The sequence below is a fragment of the Leucoraja erinacea genome, chromosome 1, assembly GCF_028641065.1.
Source record: "Leucoraja erinacea ecotype New England chromosome 1, Leri_hhj_1, whole genome shotgun sequence".
Taxonomy (NCBI): domain Eukaryota; kingdom Metazoa; phylum Chordata; class Chondrichthyes; order Rajiformes; family Rajidae; genus Leucoraja; species Leucoraja erinaceus.
This window is the reverse complement of record NC_073377.1, coordinates 166,639,732-166,659,053: the sequence shown is the minus strand read 5'-3', so window position 1 is coordinate 166,659,053 and position 19,322 is coordinate 166,639,732.

Here is a 19,322-nt window from a genome sequence, read left to right as displayed (position 1 = left end):
TCGGAGACGAGCAGTTTCCATACATACTGTGAGTCAGTTGGTAATGAGGCTCTCCGATTGGTGCCTGGGGCCGGTAGAAGTTCACCAGGATCTAGAGGAGACAGATGGACCTGCTTCAGTCTCCTCAGGAAGAGATGACACGCTGATGAGCCTTCTTGATCAGAGTAGACCACATCCGAATAAGGAGCAAAGAGGTTCTTCTGCAGTTGTCCAGAGCCCTAGTGATACCACAACCGGAGTTATTGTGGGCAGTTTTGGTCCTTGATAATATGAGGAAGGACATTCTTGCTATTTAGGAGTGCAGTTCAGCGTTCATGGTTCATTCCCGGGATGGTGTGGACTGTCCATATTCTGAGAGAATTTGAGCAGCTGGGCTTGTACCCATCTGGAGTTTTATAAGATGGAGGGTAGCTCATGAAACATTAGATTGTTAAGGCGTGGACAACACTAGAGGCAGAAACAATGTTCTCGATGTTGGGGGAGTCCCGAACCTGGGGCCACAGTTTAAGAATAAGGAGTAAGCCATTTAGAATGGAGACGAGGAAACACTTTTTCTCACAGAGAGTGGTGAATCTGTGGTATACTCTGCCTCAGAGGACGGTGGAGGCAGGTTCTCTGGATGCTTTCAAGAGAGATCTGGATGTCGGGGGGCAGTTTTTTTACACCGAGACGAGGTAGCGGTGACTGAAATATGCTGCCGAGGCAGTGGTGGAGGCCAGACACTTTTGGGGGCATTTAGCTTTTAGAATCAGGCACAAGGATGTGTAGGGGAATGAAGGGAGATGTGATCTCTGCCAGGTGGGGGAGGGAGATTAGTATCTTGGTATCATGTTTCTGCATAGACATTCCTGTGCTGTATTGTGCTACGTTTTCATGAAAAAAAAAAACAAACTGGAGGAACCCTGTTGAACAAGCAGCATCAGTGGAGGGAAAATGGACAGATAATGTTTTGGGTTGAAACCCTTATTCCAGCAGTATGTTGTTTTACTCAATTTCCGGCAGCTGAAGTCTTCCTTGTGTATCCATTTTAAATGTTTGGGTTTGGTCTCTCCAAAGCATTGAAGATACTGTATTCCTGGAAACCTCAATTCTTCCTTTTCCTGTTCTTTAGTAATCCATCACCCCCCCACCCCCCCCAAAATTTCAACAAAAAAAAAAAAAAAAAAAAAAAAAAAAAAAAAAAACAGCTCTCACCCCATAGAATGTTGGTGAATGTTCCATCGTGTGTGTCACCAAATGCCCAATGCTCACAGATGTCCAAATCGGAAATGGATCCATTTACATATGCCAGTGTCCCTCTTCCACCACCCCCCTACCCCTCTCCCCCGTCCATCCCTCCAACCCGCCTCACTCTTCCACTGCTCACCCCGACCTCCCCCTCCCACAAAAACTCTCCCTCCCCACTCTTTCCCCTCTCTCCTCTCCGCCCAACCCCCACCCTCCACACTCTTCCCCTCCTCCCTCCCCTACCCCATCTCCCTCCTCCCCCCCCTCCCCACACCTCTCTCTCCACCCTCCCACATCCTATCTACCCCTCCCCATCCCTCTCTCCTCCCCTTCTCCCTCCCATCTCCTCACACCATCCCCTCCCTCAACCACCTCCCCTCTCCTCACCTCCTCTCCCTCTCCTCCCCCTCCTCCTCACACCCCAATCCCTCTCTCCCCCACCCCCTTCTCTCTCCCCCACCCCCACCCCCTTCCCTCTCTCTCCCCACCCCCTCCCCCCACCCCCTTCCATCCCCCACCCCCTTCCCTCTCTCCCCCCACACCCCTTCCCCCTCCCCACTCTTCCTCTCCATCCACACTCTTCCACAAATACCCCCTACCCCCATCTCCCTTCCTCGCCTCCTCTCCCCTCTCCCCCACAGCTCTCTCACACCTCCCCACCCCTTTCTCCTCCCCCTCGCCATCTCCCTCTCCTCACCCCCTCTCCCTCCTCCTCCCCTCCTCCTCCCCACCCCCATCCCTCCTCCCCTTTCAGTCTAAACACTAACACAGTCCATATTAAACCGCATCTGCCGTGCATCTGCCCACTCACCCAACCATCACCCAACTCACCCTGCAGCCATCCAAACAGACATTCATTTCCCTGGCAGGCCTTGCACACCCTTGTTTCCTCCAAGACAAAACAAGTCAGGACTTTCATATGAAGAAATACTGGACTCAGCGTGTACTCGCTAGAATTTAGAAGATTGAGAGGGGATCTTATAGAAACTTACAAAGTTCTTAAGGGGTTGGACAGGCTAGATGCAGGAAGATTGTTCCCGATGTTGGGGAAGTCCAGAACAAGGGGTCACAGTTTAAGGATAAGGGGGAAATCTTTTAGGACCGAGATGAGAAAAACATTTTTCACACAGAGAGTGGTGAATCTCTGGAATTCTCGGCCACAGAAGATAGTTGAGGCCACAGTTCATTGGCTATATTTAAGAGGGAGTTAGATGTGGCCCTTGTGGCTAAAGGGATCAGGGGGTATGGAGAGAAGGCAGGTACAGGATACTGAGTTGGATGATCAGCCATGATCGTATTGAATGGCGGTGCAGGCTCGAAGGGCCGAATGGCCTACTCCTGCACCTACTTTCTATGTTTCTATGTTTCTATCACCATGACCTACATAACATCATATTCAATAGGATTAACCAGTGTGCTGCATTTTGGGTTTAGGAATCAGAAATAAGTGCAAGATGAGCTGCTTCCATTAGGTGACATGGAGAATGTGTTTTGGATAGACATGTCAATGAAGACATTTATGGCCGGGGCTGACAGAAATGTATACTATGAGGGAGTCGAGGAGTATGTGCAGAGAACGGAAAAGAGTTACTTAGGGACAAGATGGGTTCAGCCATGATCTTATTGAATGGCGGAGTCAGTTCGAAGGAGTCCTGCACCTGTTTCTTATGTTCTTGTGAAGTTCTTCAAAGGAAAATATTCACAAAACTTCACAATTCAGCACATGTGTACTCTTAGGGCTGTATCATCATAGTCAGCTTGGGAAAGAAGCCCTCAACAGAGAGACTGAACAGGGATAAAAGAAATTAAAGGAAATAGATCCCAGAGTCGGGCTCAAATACTGACTTTACCCATCAATTCCGCCACCTCTGTCAGATCACCTTGCTAGTGTTCCTTTACCCAATCTTCAAATCGGGTCACTTCCTGAAAGTTCTCTCCCCAGCAGATGTGATTGCTTTACGCTAAATCGCTTCTCTTGCAAAGAAATAATATGTCTATGAAAAAAAATCAGCAACATCACACCCACACCTTGATGTTCCCTGGATTAACAATAGGCAGCAGAGTTTGCGTCTGCTAGTTATTCGTGCATTAAATCCTCGGAAGGATTGATACGATGTTCCTGTGGTTTGTGACTGAATTGAATTCCTTTATTGTGATTCAGACCTTATGGTCTGAACGCAATTTCGTGCCTGCAGTCATACATACAATCATACAATAATAAACAACACTAAACACAAATTAACATCCACCACAGTGAGTCCTCCAAGCACCTCCTTACTGTGGTGGAGGCAAAAATCTTAGTTCTGCAGTCTCTTCCCTCCTCTTCTCCCTCTGCGCTGAGGCGATACCCCACCGGGCGATGGCACAAACAGTCCCGCGGCTCACCGAACCCCGCAAACGGGTCGGCTCAAACACCGCGGCCCGGGGTGGTCGAAGCTGCCGCCCTCCAGTCCAACGTACGCAGCCGCTGGCCCGCGGCTAAACCCCGGACTCAGGGCACCGCCGCCAGAACGCCGTCCCAGCCACCGGAGCACCGTTCCAGCCCCGAGCCGGATCGCCCTCACGTGAGTGCTGTTCCTCCCTCGAGCTGGGCCGCTCCGACGGGAGTGCCGTTCCACCCTCGAGCTGGGCCGCCCTCAGGGGAGAGTCTCAGCCCCGAGCTGGGCCGCCCTCACGGGAGCGAGCCCAGGGTGAGTCCTGACTGGCTCTGCCTCCGGAGTCTCGAGGTCGCCAGCTCCGCCATTAGGCCTCAGCGCAGACGGAGGCAGAGAAGGGGGATACGACAAAAAAGTCGCATTCCCCCGAAGGGAGAGACAGCAAGCCCCGTTTCAACCCCCCCCCCCACAGCCGTTTACCAGCGCCACCACTTCCGGTTCTGGGGAAAGTATTTACTGAACTTGAACTAAGATGTTAATTTATTGGGCAAGGAATGGGGAGTGGAAGGAAACACATGTAGCAAAGGAAAACAAATTGTATAGACAGTCACAAGATTTAAGTCTGCATATTTTTCCTGGTGTATTATCAATGTCCTTGGTATTTTGCTAATGCTGTTGATTGCTTTGACATATCTTGCCATGAATCTTATCATTGCTTTCTGTACCTTTTTTACTGTGGTGGGGGTACAAGCAATGTCACTTCTGCCTTTTAGCACCTGCACCCGCTGTTCAACATCCTAAACATTCGAGTAAAGCGCCCTCATGTCAAGCACCTTCTTTCCATGGCCTCCAAATTGTATTCACTTTTTTCAGCAAATAACCAATAAATCGCTAATTCTTACCTACTATTCATTTGCAACCAATACACCACTTGGCGTCAAAGCAAAAAAAAAATATATACTTTAGATGTTTCTTTAATGCCCCTGTCCCACTTAGGAAACCTGAACGGAAACCTCTGGAGACTTTGTGCCCCACCCAAGGTTTCCGTGCGGTTCCCTGAGGTTGCAGGTGGTTGCCGGAGGTTGCAGGTAGTGGAAGCAGGTGGGGAGGCTGGCAAAAAGCTTCGGGAACCTCCGGGAACCGCACGGAAACCTTGGGTGGGGGCGCAAAGTCTCCAGAGGTTTCCGTTCAGGTTTCCTAAGTGGGACAGGGGCATTAGACTTTTGACTTTAGAGATACCGTGCAGAAACAGGCCCTTCAGCCCATCGAGTCCGTACTGACCAGCGCATCCCATACACTAACCCACACACACACACTAGGGATCATTTTACAATTTACAAAAGCTAATTAACCTACAAACCTGTACGTCTTTGGAGTGTGGGAGGAAACCAGAGCACCCGGATAAAACCCATGCAGTCACAGGGTAAAGTACAAACTTCACACCGACAGCACCCGTAGTCATGATCAAACCCGGGTCACTGGTGCTGTAAGGTAGCAACTCTACCGCTGCGCTACTCCGCCACTCTTTTTTTCCATGGAAATGGGGATTTGAAGGAAAGAGGAAAAAAAATAAGACCTGCTGGTAAAATAAATAAATGTTTTTGTTAAATCAAATTCCAAAGTTTTGCGCTTGGACATGTGTGCAGAACATGTGTTTTTCACGTCTCGCGCCATGAAACTGTTAACAAGGATTTGCTACAATCGAGCCACTGTGGGGACTGGCTTGTTCCAATTCCACCTCATTGCCTTCACCTCTTGGTGAGTATAATGCTCCATTGCGTTTAACAAGTGCTTACTTTCTCACCACTTTTCGGGCAGTCTGGGTATTGCTGTTCAGCTGCAGATCAGGCTCCGTGAGATTAAATTTACGCGGCATAGAATTCTTCTACTTAGTTGCTACCTGAAGCTCATTGATGTAGCTCAAGCCCTGTCAGCTCTCATGTCTCTTTCCATGACTCTCATTTTCCTGAGCCATAATCACCTGTCACTTCCCCTCTTAAATATGCAGCAGTGAAATGCTGGACATAAAACTCATGTCCGGCATGGTAAACCATCTGCTCTTCTTACCTCTTCAATTTTCTCAAGTCAAGTCAAGTCAAGTTTATTTGTCACATACACATACGAGATGTGCAGTGAAATGAAAGTGGCAATGCTCGCGGACTTTTGTGCAAAAGACAAACAACCAAACAAACTATAAACACAATCATAACACACATATTCTTTTACATAATAAATAATGGAAGGAAAAACGTTCAGTAGAGTTAGTCCCTGGTGAGATAGGCGTTTACAGTCCGAATTGCCTCTGGGAAGAAACTCCTTCTCAACCTCTCCGCTCTCACCGCATGGCAACGGAGGCGTTTGCCTGACCGTAGCAGCTGAAACAGTCCTCTACAGCTTCGACTGAGACAAATGTATGTTTGGTGGAAATCAAGGCAATTCTGAATAGCTTACAAATCCTCCATTAATATTCGCTTGGAAAGACGAGTAATAGGGATTAGAAAGGTGGGAACATCAGCGAGGAGGTTGACTGGACTTTGGTTCCTTCCCCCACAGTGGGGAACTTTGGTGCTGCTGTGGGGATGTTTGCGTCGTGGACTATCGTGTTCTGTGTTTTGTGTTTTATTTATTTTTATTTTTTGTATGGGAAAAAAAATGTCCTTGTCTCTTCATTGAAGACAATGACAATAAATTTAATCAAATCAACCATTGATCACTGATATTTTAGGAGTCAGATTTTAGAGTTTATTCAGTTAACAACAATGAAAGTAACATCAGAGAATTAACTTGAGAAAACTTAATTTTCAAATCAAATGAGGTGTGTCATAAAAATATAATATTGATAATAAAATACTTGGATATTGTCGTAGATTCAGAAAGTGAAATCAACATTAATCATTTGCAGGTAGGCACAAAATGCTGGAGTAACTCAGCGGGACAGGCAGCATCTCTAGAAAGGAGGAAATGGATCGAGACTCTTCCTCAGACTGAATTTATCATTTGCCTTTCAATCCATTTCCAATCTGTTTCTTTTATTTTTGATATCTTGATGAGGTAGGTTTCCCTACCGAAGTCCCTGTGTACAGAACAGGCATGGCTTGTATTTGGCAGTGATAGCTCTTGTGCTGTATCAGAAAGTTTCAAAGTGAAATGCAGACTTTGTGTAGTTCGCAGCGCTCGGGATGAGAGGCCTGCCTACTAAGCTCGTGCCAGTCTAAACCTAGCACCAGCACAGCAACCCTCTATCAAATTGGAAAAATTGGCCACTTCTAGAAAGGTAGGTGAAAGAGTATTTACGTTCTTTGCATTTTTTTAATGCTTGCAGGTCCTTTCAATGCGTGATGTTTTAACATGTTCCAAACATTACTGACTGTTTCGGAATGTCAAAGGTGTTCACATGCGGCTTGAAGAAACTGACAGCTTTGGTGAGTAGTAAGCCTGGAGGTGGGACCTAACCAGCTGGCAAAGGCTTTTTGTGCGTGCGTTTGACTGATTGCTCAATTATTCCAGGATTGCACCAGGTAAGTGATTTTGGGTCAATGAAAGATTGACCAATAGCTTAATTACTTTAACATTGCTGCTCATTTTCAAATGGCATCTTGATTGATTAAACGCCTCAATAACTTTAGGAATATTGGTTGGAAAAATTGTCACGTGGTTTTCTGCCAGGAGAGGGAAATATGCAATGTGTATATGTTAACTTAAAGGGCCTGTCCCACTTGCATGCGATTGCATGCGTTTGGCGCGACCAAACGGAAGCGGAGCCCACGCGAAGTTCGTGCTAAGTACGAGCTAAGTATGCGCTAAGTTCGTGCGTGACGTCATTTGCGTCATACTTATCAATCAGCTGGACAGGAGGCGGGCCGACTGAATTTGGGCGTCGCACGGCGTCGGGCAGTGACGTCATCATGCATCGCCACGCGCTTGGCGTACACCGTCAAGACACTGCGTACGACGTCAAGACGCTGCGTACGACGTCAAGACGCTGCGTACGACGTCAAGACGCTGCGTACGACCGCAATGCGCTTGCGTGCGTACGTGGGCCGACAGGCCGTTGGCGCGCAAAGAGTTCGGACACTGTCAGATTCTCAGAGCCCCGGGCAATGTCGGGACCAGCCCCGCACAACTCCGCGCTTCTAAGTGCGACCGGACCCGCACGGCCATACGGTGCACGTACGCCTCAAGCGACCACGAGGTCGTGTCATTTGCGAGCCAAGGTCGTGTAAGTGGGACAGGCCCTTAAGGCTGCAAAAGGTGTTTATGGGATATATCTTTTCATCCTTTTGCAGGATATTTACTTTCTAATAAGCCGAACAATACCTTGGTCCTTCGTGAGGTTTAATAACCCATTCTTAACTGTGTAACGTCCAGGTGTGGGTCAGTTGTGGCGTAACAGTGGTAAATAACTTACTGTCTCACATCGAGGGAGGATTCTGTGAACGTTACCGGCTACAGAAAATATTCCAAACTAGGCTGAGTCGTAGAAATAGTTAACTTCATTTTCAGGAAATGAAGGACGGTGAAGCCAATTGAAAAGGAAATGGGAGTTGGTGTAAACCAAGCTGGGAGTTTTATTTGAGCCTCCTCTGTTCTACTGCATTAGCCCAATTTCACCCTAGAGGTCTGATACTACCCCAATATGACGTGGAAATAAAGTCTAGACTAATGAGATTTGTAAAGTTAAAAACTCTGACTTATCTTTGGAAATCTGCCCTTTCTGTTGCTTGGCGGACCTTGATTTAGGTGCCAGTGCTTCTGGGGGAAAGTCTCATTAAGATATTGAAATAGCAATCAACGTAGGCAGTTAGGGCCTCAACTTGATTCTCATGTCAAATGATGTAACCACTGCAACTTGCTCTACCACCCCACAAATCCTTTGCTGACCGGGCATTTTCACTGGTTCATTGGGGGAACTCGTTGGGCTGTTTCCCTGCTGTATCTCCAATGTCTAAATTGTAAAGTTCAATGATGAACCACTGCTGGCTGCAAAGTAAACATGGAAACAACTCATTTTTGCTGGTCCTCCCTATGGTGAGTTTTGAGCATTCAAGTCTTCACGTCTTCAACTGATTACTGCAAGGAGCGATCCCCAATTTTCTAAGTACAGAAATGCTAATCAGCCACAGCCATGGAAACTCATTTACTAGCCACATTGTCGACAGGTGGGCTGCAACGAGCAGATGTTTCATCCACTCTCCGTCTAATTGGAAACATCCCCTGAATTTCTCACAATGTCATACTCCTTAAGTAGCGTACTCAGGAGCCTTATTGTAGGTTGAACTCGCAAGCTTTTGTCTTGTAGGTGAGAATGCTTTCAGATGAGCCAAGAGGATCTATTAAGGCTTGTACTTGTGCACATGTGGAGTATATTCTGCTGACTGTTATGAAGAAAAGGCTTAGTTCTGATTCTGGACATCAGTTCAGTTGAAGTCGTCATTTCATTGTCAGTCTCTTGGGTTTTTAAATAGCCGTAGCTCGTTACTTTGAAACAGTATTCTTCAGATTTTTTCTTAAAATGGACTTCTAGATCTCAATGCTTTATCTGAATATGTATCTGCATTAAATGACAGAGACATTATGTGGCATTAAATGGGCCACATACATAAACCAGATCCTGTTCCCAAATCAATTGCTTCATAATTTGTAATAAAATTTGAAATGTTAGAAATGATTTACATCTTGCCCTGGACATGTCGGGTCTCCTTTGTCGTTGGGGCTGTAACGTGGAGCGGCCTCCAACAGGAACGACCTGGGGTTCCAGCTGCGGAGCTGCCGACTACTCACCGTCACGGGGCTGGCCGAGTCCGGAGCGGGTGGAGCGGTGGTGGAGCGCTGCTTCTGCTGCCGCCCGACCTTCGGAGATTCGGAGGCTGCAACTGCGGGTCTGGCGGACGTCGGCACCGGGAGCCCGCGGGTCCCTGGAGAGAGACCGCTTTTCAGGGCTCCCGCAACGGCGACTTCTCCCGCCCGAGTTGCGGAGTTGAAGAGCACCTGAGCGGAGCCTTACAGCACCGCCCCGCGCGGCTTGGAATGGCTGCGGGACTTTGCGAGCGCACGCCGGGGGCTCTAACAACTAGACCCGGTGCGCGACCTTGCATCACCCGGCATGGCTTTAATGGCCGCGGGAAAATCGCCATCGCCAGCCGGGGGCTTTGACTTTGACTCTGACTCTGACATCGGGGGGGGGGGAGTGCAGGGGAGAGATAAGTTTTTTTGACTTCCATCACAGCGCTGTGATGGATGTTTGTGTAACTGTGTTGTGTCTTGGGTCTATTTTGTTTTGTAATGTATGGCTGCAGAAACAACATTTCGTTTGGACCTCAAGGGGTCCAAATGACAAATAAATTGTATTGTATTGTATTGTACATAATTCCCCGTGGAAAATGGGATCTCCTTCGATAACATACACTCCTATGTCAGACTCTTATTCTTTTAATGCATTTTTGTGTACCTTCGATTTTCCAGCATCTGCAGTTCCTTCTTGAACTCTTATTCTTTCCCTGTCCCAGACCTCTTCTAAGATGAGAACGTAGTTCCAATCCCTCAAGCTACCTGGATGCAGCCCTTGTGTTCTTTCGATTATCTCTATTTACTCTGTAGCTGTAACACTGTAGTCTGCATGGTTTGATTGCATTTATGTACAGGTGTTGTACCTGGACAGCTCGTGAAACAAAGATTTTGAATGCATCTTGGTACATGTAACAATGATAAAGCAATACCAAAATCAGGTACAGTGAAACTCCAATAATCCACTCAAGAAAGACACAAAGTGTTGGAGTAACTCAGTGGGCCAGGCAGCTTCTCTGGAGAACATGGATAGGTGATGGTTTAGATGGGGACCTTTCTTCAATCTGAAAATGTCACTTGTCCATGCTCTCCAGAGATGCTTCTTAATCATCTGAGTTATTCCAGCATTTGGTGACTTATTTTGTAAACCTGCATCTGCTGTTCCTCTCCAGTAATCCACTATTTGGGTATTCAGAAATCTCAATTACTTGGCTACTGGCTCAAAAGTTGATGATTCTTTTTTAGTTTAGTTTAGAGATACACTTTGGCCCACCTAGTCTGCACCGACCAACAATCCCCGCACATTAACATTACTCTACACAGACTTGGGATCAATTAATGCAAGACACAATTTAATTCAATTCAAATTATTACATAGACTATATTATTCAAAAACGAGGTTGAACAAATTTTATCCAAACGTCTCTCCCAGATGCGATAAATGTTTGTTTCAAAACGCTAATATAACACACTCATTTGTTGGATGTACAAAGTTGAATAAATTTTGGAGTGATATATTCGATATATTTACAAAGATTTTCAAGTCAAGAATAGAACCCAAAACGGAATGGATTATATTTGGAATAATAGGAGAAGATACCAATTTAAATAAAGATCAAAATGCTTTTTTTTAATTATGGGTTAATAATTGGAAAGAAATTGATACTTAAATTTTGGAAAAGTACAACCACACCAACTGTTAAAATGTGGATTAGGAATATGATGGACATAGCACGCCTTGAAGAAATGAGACTCCGACTAATAGATAAATATGACCAATTCTTAAAGAGTTGGTCTCCTTTTATCGACTTTTTGGAATCATGTGATGCAGCGGTGCCGTAAGGATTGCCGATTTCAGTTCATGACGCGGATAGATCTACATCTCCGAATACAGATTTGAAAAATTCTCTTTTAAGGGGCCTTCTCTTCTATTTCTACTCTCCTCTTTCTCTCTTCCTTTTTTTATTTTTTATATACACACTTCACGTTTTTCTACTCTCTGCCATCTATTTTTCCACTTTTTCCCCTTTCTATTGCTTTCTTTTTCTTGATCTGCTTACTTTTTTCTTATAACATAAAACTAGAGGTTGTACATAGAATGGATTACGGTATTACATAGTTGGCACCTAAAATTAGGCGCCACTGTACTGTTTTGTGCTGTATTAACTTCTAATAAAATAAACAAAAAAAAAAAAAAAGACTTGGGATCAATTTACACTGATACCAGGCCAATTAACCTACAAACCTGTACAACTTTGGAGTGTGGGAGGAAACCGAGGATCTCGGAGAGTAAACACACGGTCATGGGGAGAACGTAGAAACTCTGTACAGACAGCACCCTTAGTCAGGATCGAACCCGGGTCTCGGGCGCTGTAAGGCAGCAACTCTACCACTGCGCCACCGTGCCGCCCTGGGTAACAGAGGGCGAGTTGCGAGGTTTTTTCTGTCTTCCCTTTCAACTCACTAGTGCTTTGGTTCAAGTTATTCACGATTTAAACTCGAAGATTTATGATAATATTGCATAATATCTAAACAAAGTGCATTGGAAGAGCCTGTTGAAATATCATTAGAAATTAGTATCTAATAGTCTGGAACATCCACCAAACCAGCATCACCAAGGTCCCGTGGGATGTATGATCGGAGTTATGATGGTCCGATACAGGAAAGGAATGATGCGTGCATGAGTTGCGCAAGGCTTTGCAAGATGCGTCTGTGTTCATGTTTTATCTTTTCCTCCAAGTGCATTGGAGCATTCTTGGGGGAGACAATATTGACCCTATATATGTTTGTGCGGTGGTGAGTGATGTCTGCTGGAGTAAGGCGAACTTCGAACAAGATAAACTTCTGTCCGCGAACCTGCATCACCGCATCACCCAGCTTTATAACCTTCAACCAAAAATTCCTGAGAGAACAATAGACCATTTCTTAGTGCCAACACACTGTTAAAGTACTGTGGCTTGGCAGCAAATTGTACTCATATTTCAACCACATGTATATTGGAAGAAATCAAAAGATAGTGATCTGGCACATTATTCCGTCAGCTTCGGGAGTCTTGGTTTTAGAGCCAGATATGGAAGCAATTAAAAGCAGGGCTTGCAAGATTTATAGAAACATGATGAAGAGAGCAGTTGAGACTGTACGAACGGAATGCACGAACAATGCCTAACAAAGCACAGGGTCATCCATCAAGGTTCCTCTGTATTTTTAATGAACTGGATTTCTTCAAATTTAAGTTCCTAACTTTGGAAAAAAAATTCTCATGGGAGAATACAATGTAAATATTTGCCTTGAGCTTACTGTTCTGAACAGGAAGGTAAAATGGCAAGGAACCAGTCTTCCACAGCTTTTGCACTGTGGCTCATCAATAGGAACAATGGTTATTTTAGGAAAATATCATGGTTGGTAACTATTTGTGTTGCCAGAAGTTTCAGTAGGATCCTGCAGATTATTTGCTGTAATCTTCTAGGTAATAATTGACCTATAAAGTTATGAATTGTATCCGTGCAATTATATCCATGAATTATCACCATAATTAGCTTCCGTAATGTTAATTGATTTATGTGAGACTTCCTATGTAGCTTTCAGATTTAGTTAAATGGGTTAAATACGCTCTTCCCAAGCTTAAAGCCTAGTTCAGTCAGAAACACTGACTCAAGCACTTGAACAACAAAACTTTATTTTTAGATTGAACAACAAATTCGCCTATACGATGCCTAAACCACCGTGGGTTCGATCCTTGTCTCTGCCTGGCCAAGCCCTTCAGCCTCGTGCAAGCAGAAACACTCCAAAAGGCCACTCCAAACACTCCAAGCGCACTTCCAGAAGATCGACCTCGATCTAAGATGGACCACCTTTTATAGGTTCGCAAACCTTGAGGTGCTGAACTACATAGGGGTGGTCTATTTACAGTCCAATCAAACATATTAATTACATCAGTACATTATCGACAGTTCCCCAAACCAGTTACAGAATCTCCCATACATTGTTTCTTGGAGAAGCTTCTGGAAGGAAGCTAACTTAACTGAATAATGCAACATTTACCCTGGATCCAACACAATCCTGCCAGGGCTTAACACTTTGGCCAATCAACAAACAACAGGGTTATTTACATTATTTACAATTATTTTGTAGCATTCCAATCAACTTCATGTATTTACACTACTTTGGGGGTCCTCTGCAAAAATCTAATTCATTCTGACAATTGAAGAGATACTCATACATTTCTTATCTGCAACATTGATCTGAGAACTAGACTTACTGGCACCATTCAGCAGCTTACCTTTTTATATACAGAAACACAGACTTGACCAAAATGGCCTAGCAATGCATGAATCCTCTGCTAAATGTTGGTTCTATTCCTGCTCCTTTTTGGCCCGGATTTACAATTGTGCATTCACCGAGTGGACTGAGTGTAAATAAATTGTTATTTTTCTAAAGACGGGAGGGTTGAAACAACATTTTAATCGTTTGTAAGTAGTAAAAGGCTTTAACTAAACCAAATCTTCCAATTGCAACTTCCTTGATGCACTTTGAAGGAGCTGAAGCAATCATTTTTACTGAGGTAATAAGGAAGAGATGTAACCTCACATGTCCTCAAGTTTAAAACAATTAATTAATTCTGGAAAAGATAAAGCCCCAAACCAAGCCAACATGCAGACAAACAAATGTGTGAGGCAGGTGGAATCATAAATACTTTTCCTTCATTTTTTAACAACGTTTTAAACTAAGCTATTTTATTGTTTTTCATTTTGGCATCTATTGTCAATGTAACAGGAACAGACTTAACACAGCTCTGCTGGATGTAACGAGTGCCTTTAAAGAACATAGGAAAATGTCAGAGATTCACAACAGCATAATTATATTGAATTTACCACAAATGTATAGACCCTATTATTGTTGGTTTGTTTGGCTACTGAACTTTTTGTTGTTGTTTATTATGGTGTTTACAGAGTATTATGTTTACATCTGAGGAAGGGTCTTGACCCAAAGTGTCACCCATTCCTTCTCTCCTGAGATGCTGCCTCCCGCAGTTACTCCAACACTTTGTGTCTATCTTTGATGTTTGCTTTGTTGTTCCTTCTCCCAGCTAATAATGATGTATTCTACATTTTCCTTGATCTCCATTCCCTTTGTCCTATTTTCACACCTTACACTTCCTTATCTATGTATCTCCCTCTCGCCTGACACCTTTCTGAAGAAGGGTCTGGACCCAAAACGTCACCCATTCCTTCTCTCCAGAGATGCTGCTTTACCCCTGAGTTACTCCAGCATTTCAATCACGATCACAATCACAATAATGCTTTATTAGCCAAGTATGTTTTGCAACATACGAGGAATTTCATTTGCCAAGTCAGTCATACAAAGAAAAAGCAACGGAACACACAAAATACATTTTGACATAAACATCCACCACAGCGACTCCTCCGCATTCCTCACTGTGATGAAAGGCGAAACAAAGTGCAATCTCTTCCCTTCTTTGCTCTCGCACATTCGGGGGGCTCGAGCCCTCTGTTGACGGGACGATCTTGACTCCAGCAGCTGATGGCATTTGGCCCTCCGCATCTGGGTGACCAGCTCCTGCATCAGGGGGATGTCAACTCCCAGCGCCGGGTGATCAGACCCCCATTCGGGGCTGGTCGAGCCTCCGCGTCGTTGGAGCTCCCGACTCGGCCTCTCCCGACTGTGAGCTCTCAATGGTTAATTCCACAGGCCACGGTGGGGCTCAAAGTCAGTCCGAGGAGGCCTTCAGCCCCATCCATGTTAGGCCGCAGAGCGACCAGAGATGTGATCCGGAAAACATTTGCATCCAAACCAAAGGCAACCCAGTTTTAACATTTCCAAACCAAAGGCAACACAGCTTTAGCATTTCCAAACTATATTTTCAAACCACATTAAGGGCACTGACGGTCAATAAAACAACTCACAGTTTAATAAACATGTGTTCAGTGTTATTCACAGGTCAGACTAAGAAACGTGACCCTCTCGCTCCCCCATCCTGCAGAGACTGACTGAGGCACTCAACATTTCCGGGTTTTATAGTCCCTCCGGAAGGGGCGTGGCCTTCAGGTGAGAGAATCTCAACATTTTCTAAACATTAACAACTCTTTTATTTTTCATCGATGGGCAACATCCTCTTGTCCTGCGCAGCGGAGGGGGACTCTGAGTAAGATGGCCAAAAATCACAGCCGTAAGTGGCAACTTTTTTTTCTAAAATCAATATACAGAACAACAGGAAATGGTCAAGATCAGACTTTTAGCAATATAGATATTTTGCATTTAGCTTTACCTTGCTCTATATGTATAAATAATTTTTGCTTTCTTCTTAAAATAATTACTCAGTTTACATTCCTTCCAAACAGTCTTTGCACCAAACGCAACCTTCCTAGTTTCACTCAATCCTATCTCCTATACGTTTTGCCCTAATGCTGCTTTGAATCTGTTTATGAAAATCCCACAATCTTTCTATCTGGCAAGGAGTGTCTTTTTCCTACATTCTCTAATAAAGAAGTAACTGCTTCGAAATTGGATTATGAAAATTACTTTTGTTCCATATTTTGTGGGGGAAAATCAATGTTCATTGTACTAAAGTACAAAGACACAGTTAATCTTCATAAAATGTGCATTTGCGGTCATGATGCATGCAAGGGCATGTCAGATATCTATTATAAACCAGGCTCAGGGAGTGACTTCATTCCTTGCTCAGAGATTTGCCAGCAGGAATTGAGCAAAGATTTTCCGCTCATCACAAATTGTCGGCCACTCACGTGTTTTACAGCATTCAATTCCACAAACAATGCACATTCAAGGGTCAGACACAAATGACATTCATTTGTTACCTTCTTTCCATCGGTGTCTTTTGTGTTAGTCCCATGGGGTGTGCTGTGTGCGCTGGAACCGGAAGACAGGTATCAGGGGGTGGGGCAGACGCCCGTAGACGGAGGCAAAAAACACCTCACCCAAAATAGCAAAAGTATCAAGAGGGTAAACCTTTGTAGTTTCGTTTAATTTGTTAGTTTAGAGTTCGACTTGGAAACAGGCCCTTCACCACGTTGAGCCCACGATGACCATCAACATGGGTTCATACTTTTTCTATGTTATCCCACTTTCTCATTCACTCCTTGCACATTTTATGGAGACTACAAGGATAGTATGGTGCAACACGACTTTGCAATGAAACCGCCTTACGGACTGGGTGATGGGTGGGGAGAGAAATGAAGCAGGTATATCAACACTCAGTAGACATTCAGTGTGTTCAGTTGATTCACACTCAGACAGAGTCGTGACCTCTCCCTCCCCCATCATGCAGAGACTGAGCCACACCCACACTTCCGAGTTTTATAACCCCTCCCCCTCCCACTTTTTTTCTTCTGTTTTTGTCTTTTTATTTCTTTACGCTTCTCTCATTCCTTTTACTTACCCACTCTTCAACTACAAACATTTACCCACTCTTCGACTACAATCATGTACCCACTCTTCAACTACAATAATTTAGATAGATATAGATATGCCATTTATTGTCACTATACATGTACAATGAGATTAAAAGCAGCTCGTACTCAGTGCATACATATAATTTAGTACAAAAAACAAGAAACAGAAAAACAAGACAAAGGGGGGGGGGGGGGGGGTAGGTGCACAATTCTGCGGCGCTATATACATATCTAGAAAGGCAAAATGGTGAAGGATGAATAGGTAGTATTCTTAGGCAGATGTTTAAAGATTATATTAAATATTAAAAATGTTTTTAAAAAGTATTAAAAATTACAGTTACAATACACATTACAGTTCCAAATTTCAGTACGTGGATAGAATAGATGGAAGTCCGGGTGTTGGGCTGTGAAGTCAGTGCACGTGTGAATTAAGAGTAGTTATGACTTTCGGAAAACAACTATTCCTGAGTCTATTTGTCCTGGATTTGATGCACCTATAGCGCCTTCCAGAGGGCAGCAGGTCGAACAGTCCAAACGCAGGATGGGAGCTGTCCTTGATGATATTCTTTGCCCTGCTGAGGCAGCGGGAGGTGTAAATATCCATCAGGGAGGGGAGAGGGCAACCAGTGATCTTCTGTGCTGTCCTAGTTACCCTCTGAAGCCTCTCCCTGTCTGCCATGATGCAGCTGCCGTACCATGCTGTAATGCAGTATGTCAGCAGGCTCTCGATGGACGAGCGGTAGAAGGTCAGCAGCAGGTTAGAGTCCAGGTTGTGCTTCCTGAGGACCCTCAGGAAGTGCAGCCGCTGCTGAGCCTTCTTGATGACCGCCGTCGTGTTGTCCGTCCAGGAGATCTCCGCAGTTTACCCACTCTTCGACTACAATCATAGGGGTTCTATTCTTTCACATTCACTTTCTCTTTCACTTTCTTTCTTTCTTGCTCTTTCTCTCTTTTTCTATTTCATCTTAGCTAAAATTAAAATTGAAGCTGTACAATAAATGTACTGCTTTTGTACACTGCTTCAATATGGGAGGAGACTGGTGCACCTGGAGTAAATCCATGTGATCACAGGGAGCATGTGTACACTCCACACAGACAGCAGCCAAGGTCAGGATTGAACCCCCGGCCTTTGGTCCCGTGAGGCAGCAAGCCCTATCAACTGTGCCACCCTGAGAAACTTTCTAAGGCAGCGCTGGCAATAATATGTGACCATCTGCAACATGTACCCTGCCCGGGCATCTTTGCCCCAACAGGTCATTCTTGTTCCCTGGCCTCCTGACAGCCGGCCGTGTGTAATATTTCAGGCTTTGCTGTACATTGCAGCATGAAGAAAGTCCTGGATACCCAACTACTCAGAGTGAGATCGATCGTCTCTTTCAATGTGGCGGAAACCATCAGGCTAAATTGGCACGTGGTTTGTGGACTTTCCGAAGATTCAGGAGGAGGTGAACTGTGCTCATCTGGCACTTTGGGTGCTCCTGCAGAACTCGCCACTCAAGGACTATCACTGCTAGCGTGTACTTCCTATGGTCAACCAAGCGTGAAAAGAGTCTTGGGGAAGAGAAGCTGTCCACTTCTATATGTTTGACTCCTGTCATTGCTATAACAAGTCCAGCTGAGTGCCAGTGCACTGATCATTCTGGGATCACAGCGAGCCCGGTGGTAAATATTACTGGGATCACCTCTCATTCACCTGCCCGGCTGCTCTGACAGCAGCTGCGTAATTCCGTATGTTTTATCATCGGCTCCAACCTCTTGCACACCTTGGCTATGAGAAGGCTCAGGTTTTTCCTGAAGCACTTGCAGGAGCGGGAGTAGAGGGATGATGATGAGCTTCAGGTCCTTGGGGATGTTGCCAAGACGGGTTCTCTCTAGACAAACTGATAGGGGCATTGTGTTTGCCTCGAAATTCTCTTGAGTATCACATTCCATGGGTTTGAGGCACGTTCCTTAGGCATTCAATTAACAAGTTCCCAAGATATGAACTCACATGTTCAGTTCTGGTTCTCATTTTACGCAGAACACCATTGCTTGGAGTGCAACATAAGTCCTTACCCCCTGTCTGCAGAGAAAACATGCAACATGGAGCTGTTTTCTCTGGAGTTTCGGAGGTTGTAGGGAGTTTAGAAAATTACGAGTCATTGAAGTGATAGCTATTTTTCCCCATAGTGAAAATGTCAAATACTAAAAATACTCAAATACTATCTAAATGGCGTCAAGTTGGGAAAAGGGGAGGTACAACAGGATCTGGGGGGTTCCTTGTTCATCAGTCAATGAAAGTAAGCATGCAGGTACAGCAGGCAGTGAAGAAAGCAAATGGCATGTTGGCCTTTATAACAAGAGGGATCAAATATAGGAGCAAAGAGGTCCTTCTGCAGTTGTACAGAGCCCTAGTGAGACCACACCTGGACTATTGTGTGCAGTTTTGGTCCCCTAATTTGAGGAAGGACGTTCTTGCTATTGAGGGAGTGCAGCGTAGGTTCACAAGGTTAATTCCCGGGATGGC